This window comes from Scyliorhinus torazame, chromosome 20, assembly GCF_047496885.1.
Source record: "Scyliorhinus torazame isolate Kashiwa2021f chromosome 20, sScyTor2.1, whole genome shotgun sequence".
Lineage (NCBI taxonomy): Eukaryota > Metazoa > Chordata > Chondrichthyes > Carcharhiniformes > Scyliorhinidae > Scyliorhinus > Scyliorhinus torazame.
In genome coordinates, this window is record NC_092726.1 from 23,637,377 (window position 1) to 23,651,076 (window position 13,700).

Sequence of the window (13,700 nt, forward strand, 5' to 3'; positions counted from 1 at the left end):
GATACAGAGTAAAGCTCCCTCTACACTGTCCCCATCAAACACTCCCAGGACACGTACAGCACGGGATTAGATACAGAGTAAACCTCCCTCTACACTGTCTCCATCAAACACTCCCAGGACAGGTACAGCACGGGGTTAAATACAGAGTAAAGCTCCCTCTACACTGTCCCCATCAAACACTCCCAGGACAGGTACAGCACGGGGTTAGATACAGAGTAAAGCTCCCTCTACACTGTCCCCATCAAACACTCCCAGGACAGGTACAGCACGGGGTTAGATACAGAGTAAAGCTCCCTCTACACTGTCCCCATCAAACACTCCCAGGACAGGTACAGCACGGGGTTAGATACAGAGTAAAGCTCCCTCTACACTGTCCTCATCAAACACTCCCAGGACAGGTACAGCACAGGGTTAGATACAGAGTAAAGCTCCCTCTACACTGTCCCCATCAAACACTCCCAGGACAGGTACAGCACAGGGTTAGATACAGAGTAAAGCTCCCTCTACACTGTCCTCATCAAACACTCCCAGGACAGGTACAGCACGGGGTTAGATACAGAGTAAAGCTCCCTCTACACTTCCCCATTAAACACTCCCAGGACAGGTACAGTACGGGGTTAGATACAGAGTAAAGCTCCCTCTACACTGTCCCCATCAAACACTCGCAGGACAGGTACAGCACGGAGTTAGATACAGAGTAAAGTTCCCTCTACACTGTCCCCATTAAACTCTCCCAGGACAGGTACAGCACAGGGTTAGATACAGTGTAAAGCTCCCTCTACACTGTCCCCATCAAACACTCCCAGGACAGGTACAGCACGAGGTTAGATACAGAGTAAAGCTCCCTCTACACTGTCCCCATCAAACACTCCCAGGACAGGTACAGCACGGGGTTAGATACAGAGTAAAGCTCCCTCTACACTGTCTCCATCAAACACTCCCAGGACAGGTACAGCACGGGGTTAGATACAGAGTAAAGCTCCCTCTACACTTCCCCATTAAACACTCCCAGGACAGGTACAGCACGGGGTTAGATACAGAGTAAAGCTCCCTCTACACTTCCCCATTAAACACTCCCAGGACAGGTACAGTACGGGGTTAGATACAGAGTAAAGCTCCCTCTACACTGTCCCCATCAAACACTCGCAGGACAGGTACAGCACGGAGTTAGATACAGAGTAAAGTTCCCTCTACACTGTCCCCATTAAACTCTCCCAGGACAGGTACAGCACAGGGTTAGATACAGTGTAAAGCTCCCTCTACACTGTCCCCATCAAACACTCCCAGGACAGGTACAGCACGAGGTTAGATACAGAGTAAAGCTCCCTCTACACTGTCCCCATCAAACACTCCCAGGACAGGTACAGCACGGGGTTAGATACAGAGTAAAGCTCCCTCTACACTGTCCCCCATCAAACACTCCCAGGACAGGGACAGCACGGGGTTAGATACAGAGTAAACCTCCCTCTACACTGTCTCCATCAAACACTCCCAGGACAGGTACAGCACGGGGTTAGATACAGAGTAAAGCTCCCTCTACACTGTCCCCATCAAACACTCCCAGGACACGTACAGCACGGGATTAGATACAGAGTAAACCTCCCTCTACACTGTCTCCATCAAACACTCCCAGGACAGGTACAGCACGGGGTTAAATACAGAGTAAAGCTCCCTCTACACTGTCCCCATCAAACACTCCCAGGACAGGTACAGCACGGGGTTAGATACAGAGTAAAGCTCCCTCTACACTGTCCCCATCAAACACTCCCAGGACAGGTACAGCACGGGGTTAGATACAGAGTAAAGCTCCCTCTACACTGTCCCCATCAAACACTCCCAGGACAGGTACAGCACGGGGTTAGATACAGAGTAAAGCTCCCTCTACACTGTCCTCATCAAACACTCCCAGGACAGGTACAGCACAGGGTTAGATACAGAGTAAAGCTCCCTCTACACTGTCCCCATCAAACACTCCCAGGACAGGTACAGCACAGGGTTAGATACAGAGTAAAGCTCCCTCTACACTGTCCTCATCAAACACTCCCAGGACAGGTACAGCACAGGGTTAGATACAGAGTAAAGCTCCCTCTACACTGTCCCCATCAAACACTCCCAGGACAGGTACAGCACAGGGTTAGATACAGAGTAAAGCTCCCTCTACACTGTCCCCATCAAACACTCCCAGGACAGGTACAGCACAGGGTTAGATACAGAGTAAAGCTCCCTCTACACTGTCCCCATCAAACACTCCCAGGACAGGTACAGCACAGGGTTAGATACAGAGTAAAGCTCCCTCTACACTGTCCTCATCAAACACTCCCAGGACAGGTACAGCACAGGGTTAGATACAGAGTAAAGCTCCCTCTACACTGTCCCCATCAAACACTCCCAGGACAGGTACAGCACAGGGTTAGATACAGAGTAAAGCTCCCTCTACACTGTCCCCATCAAACACTCCCAGGACAGGTACAGCACAGGGTTAGATACAGAGTAAAGCTCCCTCTACACTGTCCCCATCAAACACTCCCAGGACAGGTACAGCACAGGGTTAGATACAGAGTAAAGCTCCCTCTACACTGTCCCCATCAAACACTCCCAGGACAGGTACAGCACAGGGTTAGATACAGAGTAAAGCTCCCTCTACACTGTCCCCATCAAACACTCCCAGGACAGGTACAGCACAGGGTTAGATACAGAGTAAAGCTCCCTCTACACTGTCCCCATCAAACACTCCCAGGACAGGTACAGCACAGGGTTAGATACAGAGTAAAGCTCCCTCTACACTGTCCCCATCAAACACTCCCAGGACAGGTACAGCACAGGGTTATATACAGAGTAAAGCTCCCTCTACACTGTCCCCATCAAACACTCCCAGGACAGGTACAGCACAGGGTTAGATACAGAGTAAAGCTCCCTCTACACTGTCCTCATCAAACACTCACAGGACAGGTACAGCACAGGGTTAGATACAGAGTAAAGCTCCCTCTACACTGTCCCCATCAAACACTCCCAGGACAGGTACAGCACAGGGTTAGATACAGAGTAAAGCTCCCTCTGCACTGTCCCCATCAAACACTCCCAGGACAGGTACAGCACAGGGTTAGATACAGAGTAAAGCTCCCTCTACACTGTCCCCATCAAACACTCCCAGGACAGGTACAGCACAGGGTTAGATACAGAGTAAAGCTCCCTCTACACTGTCCTCATCAAACACTCCCAGGACAGGTACAGCACAGGGTTAGATACAGAGTAAAGCTCCCTCTACACTGTCCCCATCAAACACTCCCAGGACAGGTACAGCACAGGGTTAGATACAGAGTAAAGCTCCCTCTACACTGTCCCCATCAAACACTCCCAGGACAGGTACAGCACAGGGTTAGATACAGAGTAAAGCTCCCTCTACACTGTCCCCATCAAACACTCCCAGGACAGGTACAGCACAGGGTTAGATACAGAGTAAAGCTCCCTCTACACTGTCCCCATCAAACACTCCCAGGACAGGTACAGCACAGGGTTAGATACAGAGTAAAGCTCCCTCTACACTGTCCCCATCAAACACTCCCAGGACAGGTACAGCACAGGGTTAGATACAGAGTAAAACTCCCTCTACACTGTCCCCATCAAACACTCCCAGGACAGGTACAGCACAGGGTTAGATACAGAGTAAAGCTCCCTCTACACTGTCCCCATCAAACACTCCCAGGACAGGTACAGCACAGGGTTAGATACAGAGTAAAGCTCCCTCTACACTGTCTCCATCAAACACTCCCAGGACAGGTACAGCACGGGGTTAAATACAGAGTAAAGCTCCCTCTACACTGTCCCCATCAAACACTCCCAGGACAGGTACAGCACGGGGTTAGATACAGAGTAAAGCTCCCTCTACACTGTCCCCATCAAACACTCACAGGACAGGTACAGCACGGGGTTAGATACAGAGTAAAGCTCCCTCTACACTGTCTCCATCAAACACTCCCAGGACAGGTACAGCACGGGGTTAGATACAGAGTAAAGCTCCCTCTACACTGTCCCCATCAAACACTCCCAGGACAGGTACAGCACGGGGTTAGATACAGAGTAAAGCTCCCTCTACACTGTCCCCATCAAACACTCCCAGGACAGGTACAGCACGGTGTTAGATACAGAGTAAAGCTCCCTCTACACTGTCCCCATCAAACACTCCCAGGACAGGTACAGCACGGGGTTAGATACAGAGTAAAGCTCCCTCTACACTGTCCCCATCAAACACCCACAGGACAGGTACAGCACGGGGTTAAATACAGAGTAAAGCTCCCTCTAAACTGTCCCCATCAAACACTCCCAGGACAGGTACAGCACGGGGTTAGATACAGAGTAAAGCTCCCTCTACACTGTCCCCATCAAACACTCCCAGGACAGGTACAGCACGGGGTTTGATACAGAGTAAAGCTCCCTCTACACTGTCCCCATCAAACACTCCCAGGGCAGGTACAGCACGGGGCTAGATACAGAGTAAAGCTCCCTCTACACTGTCCCCATCAAACACTCCCAGGACTGGTACAGCACGGAGTTAGATACAGAGTAAAGCTCTCTCCACACTGTCCCCATCAAACACTCCCAGGACAGGTACAGCACGGAGTTAGATACAGAGTAAAGCTCTCTCCACACTGTCCCCATCAAACACTCCCAGGACAGGTACAGCACGGGGTTAGATACAGAGTAAAGCTCCCTCTACACTGTCCCCATCAAACACTCCCAGGGCAGGTACAGCACGGGGCTAGATACAGAGTAAAGCTCCCTCTACACTGTCCCCATCAAACACTCCCAGGACGGGTACAGCACGGGGTTAGATACAGAGTAAAGCTCCCTCTACACTGTCCCCATCAAACACTCCCAGGACAGGTACAGCACGGGGTTAGATACAGAGTAAAGCTCTCTCCACACTGTCCCCATCAAACACTCCCAGGACGGGTACAGCACGGGGTTAGATACAGAGTAAAGCTCCCTCTACACTGTCCCCATCAAACACTCCCAGGACGGGTACAGCACGGGGTTAGATACAGAGTAAAGCTCCCTCTACACTCCATCAAAGACATTCGGGGTGGGGGGCAAAGGGACAGAGTAACATTCCTTTCGAACTGTCCCTTTGAAACACTGAAATTTGAAATTGAAACATACAGGGATTCTCTGACCCCCCGCCGGGTCGAAGAATCGCCGGGGGCTGGCATGAATCTTGCCCCCGCCCTGTCCCGAATTCTCCGCCACCAGCGAATTGTCGGGGGCGGGAATCATGCTGCGCCGGTCGGCGGGTTCCCCCGGCGATTCCCCGGCCCGCGATGGGCCGAAGTCCCGCCGCTGTCAACCCTCGCCCGCCGGCGTGGATTGAACCACCTACCTTACCGGCGGGGGCAGACGGTGCGGGTGGGCTCTGGGGTCCTGGGGGGGGGCGCGGGGCGATCTGGCCCCAGGGGGTGCCCCCATGGTGGCCTGGCCCGTGATCGGGGCCCACCGATCCGCAGGCGGGCCTGTGCCGTGGGGGGCACTCTTTTTCTTCCGCCTTCGCCATGGTCTCCACTAGAGTGGAGGCGGAAGAGACCCCCTCCCCTGTGCATGCACGGGGATGCCGTGACCGGCCGCTGACACTCCCGCGCATGCGTCACCCTTCGAAGTCCTTATGGCGCTAGCTGGCGTTGCGCCAAAGGCCTTTCCCGCCAGCCGGCGGGGCGGAAATCACTCCGGCGCGGGCCTAGCCCCTCAAGGTGAGGGCTTGGCCCTTTCTCCGCACCTTTGGGGCGGCCCAACGCCGGACTGGTTCCTGCCACTCCATTACGCCGGATTCCCCTGCCCCGCCGGGTAGGGGAGAATCCCGGCCACATGGTCAGAGATTGGATGTCAATGATTTGGGCAGACCCTGCAATCTAACTGTTACAGAAAGATGGGAACATTCTTAACAGGACCCCAAGTAAAACAAAATTGGACCAGCCGGTGCAGGTGGTGAGGTGTAATGTGCTAAAGACTCTCTGACAGAGACAGCCAATTAATCAGCTCCAGAATGGGAATTGTATATAAGGTAATGTTCAGTGGGCAGCGTGCAGTGAGCACACTTCTCGGCCGCTGTCTGGTTCTCTGCTAATTAAGGCCTTTGAATTATCAATCTTCTCTCTCGAGTCGTAATTGAAGGTATCTCATCATTGCTTTGATCTCGACGTTCAGTTCGTTCAGAGGGAATCGCAGCCAATGTTTGCCACGTTTGCTTCCATCTGGGACCGACTATTTCTCACTCCGAGGTCTCCACACCGTCTTGTGCATTCCCAGTTATTCTGAGCTCCACTGTCCTGCTCTGGTTGTTGTGTATTGTTGGCCGTTTATTTATTCGAAGGACGTATTTTTTATTAAATTTAGAGTACCCAATTCATTTTTTCCAATTAAGGTGCAATTTAGCGCGGCCAATCCACCTACCCTGCACATCTTTGGGTTGTGGGGGCGAGACCCACGCAGACACAGGGAGAATGTGCAAACTCCACACGGACTGTGACCCAGAGCCGAGATCGAACCTGGGACCTCGGCGCTGTGGGGCAGCAGTGCTAACCACTGCACCACCGTGTTGCCCTAACACTTCGAAGGATGTATCCACCATTTTACATCGAAAACTAATTTACCAGTGATAAGAATAGAGACTGACGGATTCTCTACATTCCCTCCTGCCTGGTGCTAACAATAATAATGATGATCTTTATTGTCACAAGTAGGCTTACATTAACGCTGCAATGAAGTTACTGTGACAATCCCCTCGTCGCCACATTCCGGCACCTGTTCGGGTTCACAGAGGGAGAATTCAGAATGGCCAATTCACCCAACAAGCACGTCTTTCGGGACTTGTGGGAGGAAACCGGAGCACCCGGAGGAAACCCACGGAGACACGGGGGAGAACGTGCAGACTCCGCACAGACAGTGACCCAAGCCGGGAATCGAACCCAGGACCCTGGCTCTGTGCAGCAACAGTGCTAACCACTGTGCTACAATGCCGCCGTATGAAAGTCGCCTTGGCTGTTTGATTCAGAATCCTTGCACTAAGTCTGCAGAGTCATGGTGGTCGCAAAAACACCTCTCTCTTGCACCGTCTTTCGGAAGAGACTTTGAACTGAGGTCCTATCCCCTTCTCTGGTGGCTGTAAAATATCCCGCTGCACTATTTCAGAGACGGTGGAGTTAGAATGTAGATCGGCCACAATCTCATTCAATGGCAGAACAGGCTCAAAGGCCACCTTTCGTTTTATCTCTTCCTCTTTCCTTTGTCCTCTCTTTCCCCTTCTCTGTCTCTTCCTCTTTTCTACTCTCCCCGTTTTCTCTTTCGCCTGCCCCCTTGCTCTCCTTTCACTCATTTTATCTCTTAGTTTGTATCTCTTCTTTCACTTTCACTTTCTCCCTTTCCTTCCCAGCCTCTCTTCTCTTTCTTTCTCTGTGAATCTTGCACATAGGACACAAACAACAACGCTGCGCCTTCAACTTAGGAAATGTTAGGGCAGCACAGCGACGCAGTGGTTAGCACTGCTGCCTCAGGTTCGATCCCGTCTCTGGGTCACTGTCCGTGTGGAGTTTGCACCTTCTCCCCGTGTTTGTGTGCGTTTCGTCCCCACAATCCAAAGATGTGCAGGCTAGGTGGATTGGTCACGCTAAATTGCCCCTTAATTGGAAAAATATAATTGGGTACTCTAAATTTTTAAAAAACTTTTAAAATGTTGCTCATTTCTGGTTCAATTCCAGAATAAGGAACTTTTGCTACAGTTGTACAGAGGTTTTGGTGAGACGATGTCTGGAATACCGTATGCATTTTGAGTACAGAGTGTTCCTCTCAGCCTTTGTCCTGTCTAATTGTTTGCCTGGCGCCTGTTGAGGGTCCTTGAGCATGTGCGGGCATTTGGGTGGGCTTCTCAGTCTGCACAAGACTGTTTTACTACTGCTCCTGTTCTCATGATTATTACTACTGTTCTGCTGAGATACTGTTGTTGTCAAACTTCGTTATTTATTTATATAAAGAAGTTCCTTTGTTTAAACAGTGCATTCGACTATCTACTTCGTGATCCCATCTGTTTGGCGACGAGGAGAAAACGGCAAGGAAATAAAACAACGTTTCTCGATGTTCAGCGTGGCAACACGAGGCTGCATTCAGTGAGTAGCTTGTTTTCATTGTGGGTTTATTCAACAGAATTTCAAGTTGCCTATGTTCAGGGCAATGGGGGGGGGGGGGGGGGGAGTGAGAGAAGCGAGGGCTGGGCTTGGAGAGGTTGCAGCATTTCTTTTTAGCAAATGGAATAGAAGGGGAGGCAAAAACGGCATTCGATTCTCACTGAGGCAAAGACTTAGAAGCTGATGAGGGATCTGGCCACGTCAGATTTAATTGCTCTGGTCCAGAATCTCTCTAAGTTGAAGCCCTCGGTGATTGTTCAAAGATTCAAATTTCATAGCCATTTTTGAAAGGCAGGTCTATCAGCAGCTAATTTAGCGTCAGAATTATGCCAGCTTTCAGAACACTGTGATTTCGGAGCAGGTCTAGAAGATATGCTCAGAGATAGCCTGGTCTGTGGCATTAACCAGCACAGCGTCAGTTGTTGGGTGAAGCCACAATGATTTTGAAGAAGGCTCTGGAAATAGAAGGCTGTTGCTGGTGCCCAGGCGAGGAGTCGTGGCATCAAATGAAGAAAGAGGCTGCAAGCAAAAAGATGAAAGCAGTGGAGTGTTTTAGGTCTGGTGGGTCACAGTATGCGAATCATTGCAAATTTAGGGATGTCACCGATGCAACAAGTAGGGGCATTTGGCGAAGAAATGCAGGGGTGTGAAGCGCAACGCAAGAAAAGTTAAAATCAAAGAAGCCTCGGTCAGCTACACTTCATTTAGAAAGCCCAGAGCAGGTAGGAGAACAAGTGTAAGACACATTTAATGTGAATGAGGCACCAGCGGAGCCTACTTTTACTGCAATGATGTAGATGGTGAGCAAATCAAGATGGAGGTGGAGTCTCCCCGCTTCTGTAATTAAAGAAGAGACTTACAATTTCACATGGGGTTCTAACTGAGCACCAGCCCTTACTCCGGCAGTGATTAATCTTCAGATGCACACCTTTGCTCAGGGAACTGGAAGCCCATATTTCGTATAATAGTCAAGAAACAAGGCCACGCCTCCATGTGGTCAAAGGGAAGGGCCCTGTTTGCTAGGGCGAGACTGGCTCAGCGAATTTCCATTGAAGTGGGGTGAGATCAAGCATGCGAGGGTGACCGAGGATGTTGTCAAGAAGTATCCGGATGTGTTCAAAGAGGAACGAGGTACATTGTGTGGTATTACGGTGACGTTGTACGTAGATCCCCGGCTGCTCCTCACCTGTTCAGGCCCTGGACAGAGCCCTATGCTGTGAGAAGGAAAGTGGAGTTGGAGCGGCTGCAGAAGGGTTGGAGTCATTGAGCCTATTCCGTTTTCTCACTGAGCAGCTCCAATCGTTCCTATCCTGAGGGTGGCACAGTGGTCAGCACTGCTGCCTCACAGCACCAGGGACCCGAGTTCAATTCCAGTCTCGGGTGACTGTCTGTGTGGGGTCTGCACGTTCTCCCCGTGTCTGCGTGGGCTTCCTCCCGGTGCTCTGGATCCCTCTCACCGTCCAAAGACTGCAGGTTAGGTGGATTGGCCATGCTAAATTGCCCTTAGTGTCCAGGGATGTGCAGGTTAACAAGGGTCATGGGGATAGGGCGGGGAAGTGGGCCGAGGCCGGATGTTCTTTCAGATGGTCGGTGCAGACTAGATGGACCGAATGTCATCCTTCTGCACTGTACGAATGTTCTAAAAATAATGGGACGGTGCGTATATGTGGTGACTACAAGCTCACCATTAACCAGGTTTCCAAGTTAGATGCTTATCCATTTCGGATGTTTGTGACTCTTGCGGGAGCAAGGCATGTTCAAAATTGGACACGGGCCAGGCACATCAGCAACTCTTGCTAGAGGAAGAGTCGACGCAGTACGTGGCCATGAAGGGGTTGTTCAAGCCCAATCGTTTTATCTTTTGGAGTATCCTGCAGTCCGACAATCTATCAAAGGACGATGGACAACCTGTAGCAAGGCAAATCTGTCTGTCCCAGCCTTAAATGTGTTAGAGCTTCCGCAACCCTCTGGGGCAGGAAATTCCGTCGATTTCACCCTACTGGTGAAGTAATTTCTCCTCATCTCAATCCTAAATTATCGGCCCCCTTATCCCGAGACTGTGCCCCCCCCTTGTTTGAAAGTCAGAAACTGAGGGGGGAACATGATAGCATCTACCCTCTCGAACCCCCTCGGAATTTTATAGATCTCATTCTTCTAAACTCTAGAGTGCATGGATGCAATTTGCTCAGCCTACCATAGGACAACTCACCCCCACCCTGCACCCTCATCCCAGGGACCAATCCTGTAAACCATCGCTCTATCACCTCTGATGGAAGTATATCCTTCCTTAGATATAGAGACCAAAACTGTGTGGCAACTTGAGACCAGAAAGTAGATAGTTGAATGGGTTGTTTAAATGAAGGGACTTATATTAATAAATAACAAAGTTTGACGATAGCATTAACTGAGCAGAACAGTAGTAATAGTAATAACCTTGAAAACAGTAGCAGTGGTAAAACAGGTCTTGCTTACAGGTCACTCTCGTGCAGACTTAAAAAGCCCGCCCAAAACAACACGGTGACGCAGTGTTAAGCACTGCTGCCTCACAACGCCAGGGACCCGGGTCAAAGTCCGTCCTCGGGTGACTGTCTGTGCGGAGTCTGCACTTTCTCCCAATGTCTGCTTGGGTTTCCTCCAGGTACTCCAGTTTCCTCCCACAGTCCATGGTACAGGGTGGTGAGGGACACTGGTACAGGGGGGTGAGGGACACTGATACAGGATGGTGAGGGACACTGGTACAGGATTGTGAGGACACTGGTACAGGATGGTGAGGGACACTGGTACAGGATGGTGAGGGACACTGGTACAGGATGGTGAGGACACTGGTACAGGATGGTGAGGACACTGGTACAGGATGGTGAGGGACACTGGTACAGGGTGGTGAGGACACTGGTACAGGGTGGTGAGGACACTGGTACAGGATGGTGAGGACACTGGTACAGGATGGTGAGGACACTGGTACAGGATGGTGAGGACACTGGTACAGGATGGTGAGGACACTGGTACAGGATGGTGAGGGACACTGGTACAGGATGGTGAGGACACTGGTACAGGATTGTGAGGACACTGATACAGGATGGTGAGGACACTGATACAGGATGGTGAGGGACACTGGTACAGGATGGTGAGGACACTGGTACAGGATGGTGAGGACACTGGTACAGGATTGTGAGGACACTGGTACAGGATGGTGAGGACACTGGTACAGGATGGTGAGGGACACTGGTACAGGATTGTGAGGACACTGGTACAGGATGGTGAGGGACACTGGTACAGGATGGTGAGGACACTGGTACAGGGTGGTGAGGACACTGGTACAGGGTGGTGAGGACACTGGTACAGGGTGGTGAGGAACACTGGTACAGGATGGTGAGGACACTGGTACAGGATGGTGAGGACACTGGTACAGGGTGGTGAGGAACACTGGTACAGGGTGGTGAGGACACTGGTACAGGATGGTGAGGACACTGGTACAGGGTGGTGAGGACACTGGTACAGGATGGTGAGGACACTGGTACAGGGTGGTGAGGAACACTGGTGCAGGATGGTGAGGACACTGGTACAGGGTGGTGAGGAACACTGGTACAGGGTGGTGAGGGACACTGGTGCAGGATGGTGAGGACACTGGTACAGGATGGTGAGGACACTGGTACAGGATGGTGAGGGACACTGGTACAGGGTGGTGAGGACACTGGTACAGGATGGTGAGGACACTGGTACAGGATGGTGAGGACACTGGTACAGGATGGTGAGGACACTGGTACAGGGTGGTGAGGAACACTGGTACAGGGTGGTGAGGGACACTGGTGCAGGATGGTGAGGACACTGGTACAGGATGGTGAGGGACACTGGTACAGGGTGGTGAGGGACACTGGTACAGGATGGTGAGGGACACTGGTACAGGGTGGTGAGGGACACTGGTACAGGGTGGTGAGGGACACTGGTACAGGATGGTGAGGGACACTGGTACAGGGTGGTGAGGGACACTGGTGCAGGGTGGTGAGGGACACTGGTGCAGGGTGGTGAGGGACACTGGTACAGGGTGGTGAGGGACACTGGTACAGGGTGGTGAGGGACACTGGTACAGGGTGGTGAGGGACACTGGTGCAGGATGGTGAGGACACTGGTACAGGATGGTGAGGGACACTGGTGCAGGATGGTGAGGGACACTGGTACAGGGTGGTGAGGGACACTGGTACAGGGTGGTGAGGGACACTGGTACAGGATGGTGAGGACACTGGTACAGGGTGGTGAGGACACTGGTACAGGGTGGTGAGGACACTGGTACAGGGTGGTGAGGACACTGGTACAGGATGGTGAGGACACTGGTACAGGGTGGTGAGGGACACTGGTACAGGGTGGTGAGGGACACTGGTGCAGGATGGTGAGGGACACTGGTGCAGGGTGGTGAGGGACACTGGTGCAGGCTGGTGAGGACACTGGTACAGGATGGTGAGGGACACTGGTACAGGGTGGTGAGGGACACTGGTACAGGGTGGTGAGGGACACTGGTACAGGGTGGTGAGGGACACTGGTACAGGGTGGTGAGGGACACTGGTACAGGGTGGTGAGGGACACTGGTACAGGGTGGTGAGGGACACTGGTACAGGGTGGTGAGGGACACTGGTGCAGGATTGTGAGGACACTGGTACAGGATGGTGAGGACACTGGTACAGGATGGTGAGGGACACTGGTACAGGATTGTGAGGACACTGGTACAGGATGGTGAGGACACTGGTACAGGGTGGTGAGGACACTGGTACAGGGTGGTGAGGACACTGGTGCAGGGTGGTGAGGGACACTGGTGCAGGGTGGTGAGGGACACTGGTACAGGGTGGTGAGGACACTGGTACAGGGTGGTGAGGGACACTGGTGCAGGATGGTGAGGACACTGGTACAGGATGGTGAGGGACACTGGTACAGGGTGGTGAGGACACTGGTACAGGATGGTGAGGACACTGGTACAGGATGGTGAGGACACTGGTACAGGATGGTGAGGACACTGGTACAGGATGGTGAGGACACTGGTACAGGATGGTGAGGACACTGGTACAGGGTGGTGAGGACACTGGTACAGGGTGGTGAGGGACACTGGTACAGGATGGTGAGGGACACTGGTACAGGATGGTGAGGACACTGGTACAGGATGGTGAGGGACACTGGTACAGGATGGTGAGGACACTGGTACAGGATGGTGAGGACACTGGTACAGGATGGTGAGGACACTGGTACAGGATGGTGAGGAACACTGGTACAGGGTGGTGAGGGACACTGGTGCAGGATGGTGAGGACACTGGTACAGGATGGTGAGGGACACTGGTACAGGATGGTGAGGACACTGGTACAGGATGGTGAGGACACTGGTACAGGGTGGTGAGGAACACTGGTGCAGGATGGTGAGGACACTGGTACAGGGTGGTGAGGAACACTGGTACAGGATGGTGAGGACACTGGTACAGGGTGGTGAGGAACACTGGTGCAGGATGGTGAGGACACTGGTACAGGGTGGTGAGGAACACTGGTACAGGGTGGTGA

General features: G+C 52.1%; 1 long non-coding RNA gene across 2 annotated transcripts in view; it reads left to right on the plus strand.

Annotated features, from left to right (window-relative positions):
* LOC140396971 (uncharacterized) overlaps positions 1-8,147 on the plus strand; it is a 57,569-nt gene extending 49,422 nt beyond the window's left edge. For both annotated transcript variants that reach the window (XR_011936656.1, XR_011936655.1), the window contains one exon: positions 8,036-8,147. This is a non-coding gene — a long non-coding RNA (uncharacterized lncRNA). The remainder of the gene's footprint in view (positions 1-8,035) is intronic.
* The last annotated feature ends 5,553 nt before the right edge of the window (positions 8,148-13,700 follow it).